Below are 4100 nucleotides of genomic sequence, written 5' to 3'. Positions count from 1 at the left end.
TAAGATTTATCTATTTCGATGTAACTTGTGAATTTTGACACAAAATTGCTAAAGGGGGAGTTTGTTAAATTTTGAATTGCCAAATTCAGTGATAAAATACGCCCATTTACAATTGCGTCTAAAGCATGTTCGAACAAGACATCATTTACAGATTCACAGAAATGCTCGTTTGAAATCTCATTACCACCACATTCGAACAAGGCCCTCACAAAGACTCTCGTCTGAAGTCTCATTTGGACCTTGTTGAAACAAGACCCTTATAGAGAGTCTCTTTTGAATTCTCATCTATATAGCGTCTGGGTATGCTGCACCAGGAAACCTAATTGCGTTCGAACAAGAAAGGACCACGTTGAACACTGACTAAGTTTTGCGGTTTTTCTTCACAGTTTGTATTCTACTAGACTAAGGAATCTTGTAGTCTATATATAGGGAACTACTAAGCATGAATTCTATATAGATTCTACGTGAGAATCATGTGTGCTAAGAGAGATTTTGAGATATAGAGTGTTAGGATTATTCTCTTTTAGAGTAAAAGGTTGTATCTTCATCACATGGCAAAAATAACTGAAGCCTACCGGAGTTCCAATAAAGATCACATAGAAGAAATGTTCGAGAGGTTCTAGGAGAATTATTGCGGCGGTAGGCAAGTGATCATTTGCCTAGTATTGTAACACTCCACCCCACTAACACACAATATTGTCCGTTTTTAGCTCCCTTAAACGACACTTCCCAAGAGTTCACTCATCTTGGTACTATTCCTGCATAAGCTCGCTTAATTGAGAAGTTTTGAGTGGATCATGATCATCTAATATTTAAACCACATTATTGTCATGAAGGGTGTAAGTATACATATAAGCACATCTCCATTTCCATACCAAGGCAATGTGGGATGCCACAATCACCCCACTTGGGACCCATCGTCCTAGCTAGAGACCTTCATGGGATTAGCCAATTCTTGGCATCACAACGAGTGCCCACTGGCGACCCTCATGGGCTTGTGCACGATCCCTCCATCTTAGGCTGGGCAATGGCTCTGATACCATTTGTAACAACCGACCCCATTAACACACAATATTGTTCGCTTTTGTCTTCCCTGAACCAAATTTTCGAAGAGGTAACCCATCTTGGTACTACTCCCACATAAGCTCGCTTAACTAAGGAGTTTTGATAGGATCATGATCATCACGACTTTAATACGCGTTGTTGTCATGAAGGGTGTAAGTATACATATAAGAACATGTTTATCTCCATACACAGGCAATATGGGAAACCACAAGTATAAGAGATTTTTAGTTGCAAAGGTTTTGCAAGTATTGACATTGTGTATTTTCTTGTTTTTCTATAATAAAATGATTTATTGGATTTGGCTACCTCGTAGTGATTTTACTTTTGAAGCATTCTTCAAAAGGTTTCAACTTCATAACCAAATATTTCTGTCTCATTGATCTACTGCACATATATATTTGGTGAATGCTTGCATGATTATTAATTTTTAAGTCTGCATATTGTTGCTAAACACCTATTCAATCCCCTTATAGGTGTAGATTGGAGTCTATTAGGTTTTTCAGTAGTGTTTGTACGAGAATCTTCCCTTGTTAGAGTATGAAATAAAATCATTTGTAACGAAAACGATATTAACAATCACAATTTGAAAAAATAAAATAAAACAATTAGTGGTCACATTAATTTTTCGTCCAACATTTGTATAATCTGTAGGTAGTTGATCTCAAACATTTTGGTATCACTATAGCTCAGAGAGTTTGTTTGTTTGTTTATTTTTATTTTTATTTCATTTTTACATGTTTGTGGACTTTGATCAGCTTCATTTAACATTTAAGGATTGACTAAATTGACATTTCAAATTATCAACTTATTTTTTTGCCTCTTATGGAATGACCGAATTTCAACTTATTAAGGATATTATTGAAAATAAAAAAATATTGGATGATAAAGGTTGTGGTGATGTCATTTTGATCCTTCCAATATGTGATTTATTAGTACTAATGCTATCAATTTTTCGTTTTCCCTTTCTAAGGAGATATTTCTGAATATCCAGGATCCTCCAAATAGAAATGGGTTCCAAAGCCTACATTCTTATGTTTTGCAACACTTAAACTATAGCACAAAGTTTTTGTATCATATGTTACCAGTCCTTTATGAGCGTCATTGAATTTTCCACTGCCATCCATGTATTGAACATTGCAAAAATAACTTGCTTTTCCAAAGCCTTCACTCGAAAAATGTCCAATCCCCATTTGAGTTAATATGTGATGACCCTCTTCTCCTAAATTGACAATCTCTCCTCCCCAACTGGGGGGCTATAAATGAGCCGACACACTCAACAGCTTGCTCGATATCCACTCAGTTATGCTTGACCCGAACTGAAACTTGACACTGTACAAGCTCGTTCGCTATTGTTGAAACTCGCTCGATTAGTTAGTGATACATACTCAGCTTGCTCAATTAAACTCGACGGGGGCTCGTGAGTTCGACCTGTTGAAGTCGTGAATCGCTCGACTCATTTAGAACTCGAATGAAAACTTATTACACTTAATCCTATTATTCATAGTTTCATACAATCATATCATATACAATGTTAATGTGATTGGAATAGTCCCAAATGAATTGATTAGCATTATAATCAACAATAACAATGTATGTCATGTCATATAATCACAAATTAAGTATTGTCATTTGAATTGATATAATAAGATTATATGATGATGATCATATGATCTAAGTTTTATATGATAATATGATCTAAGTATTATTATATAATCATATGATATAATATAATAAATTCAATGATATTAAATCTTAAGTGATGTATATAACACAATATATCTTTATTATATAATGTAATAACAATATGATCCATTGAATAGTATATAACTCCTAGTTCCAAAATTGTTGAATTTTGTGAGGCATTTGTGTTGTTACAACTAGAGTGATGATGTATAGGTGATATTGAAGAAAAAAAGGGTTGACTCAGTGCACTAAAGAATATGAACCAGTCGATTGGTTTTCAAATGTATGAATTTCCTCCCAATGTGCTTTGATATATTGAATGGTGATGTCCAGATCATGGGACACACTCGATTGGGCGGAATTGTGAGTGCAGCTGGAAGACAGGTATTGGAGAAGCTGAACTCGGTTAGGAAGAACTTCCCCATGAAGATATTTTTGCTTGTTTTGGGTTTCTACATAGCAAATGCATTGGCAACAATCCTTGGGCAGACTGGTGATTGGGATGTACTGGTTGTAAGTGTTGTTGTTGCTGCCATTGGGGGATTGGGATGCTTATGTACAGAAAGCCTCCTCCTCTGTCTACTTCTAGATTGTAGTCTTTTGTAGCGATGATGAATTACTCTTAGAGGAGATAATTCATATGCTTGTCCTTGTCCTTATCTTTGTCCCACATCGAAAAAAGAAGCAAACACTTCGACTTCACACTTCTATAAATTAGATGGTCCAATCATTCGTAGGTTAAGTGTTTGCCAACTAATGGGTAGTGAATGCAATCACTAAAATGCCCTTGGTGCTAAACCATTTGAAATTTAAATGGTGAGAGGAAATCAATTTTTTAACAGTAATTGATTCAGCTAAGTCAAGATGATTTATTTTAAAAAAAAATTCAGGCCGAGTGGCTCAGTTATTAGCCTAGCTCAAGCTTGCACAAGGTTTTTCCTTAGCAAGTTACTCAAGCTCAAGCAGAATTGAGCTACCTGACGGCTCGGCTCCAAATTATTTTTTTGTCGATCCCAAGCTCGATCTCGAGCTATTAAATCTTCCAAACGAGCCGAGCCGAGATGAGGTTTTCCTAGCTCGGCTTGAGCTTGACCTTGGCTCGTTTACAAGTCTTCTAAAATGAGCATGTTCGAGTTTGCCAAAGCTTAACTCGGCTCGGCTCGTTTACAGCCTTAACCCCAGCCCACTTGGGTAGTACTAGTTGCTAAATTCACAAAGAGGAAGCAAGGCCAATATCCAAATACATGGTCTTGCTCTCGTAACCACCGATTTCCCATATTCTAAAGCAAATAAGTTGGAGAAGTTCATTATGAACTACAAAATGAATTTACAACAAAAATGTCAAGATCTCC

The sequence above is a fragment of the Corylus avellana genome, chromosome ca7, assembly GCF_901000735.1.
Source record: "Corylus avellana chromosome ca7, CavTom2PMs-1.0".
Classification (NCBI taxonomy): Eukaryota; Viridiplantae; Streptophyta; class Magnoliopsida; order Fagales; family Betulaceae; genus Corylus; species Corylus avellana.
Note: the sequence above shows the minus strand (reverse complement) of the source record.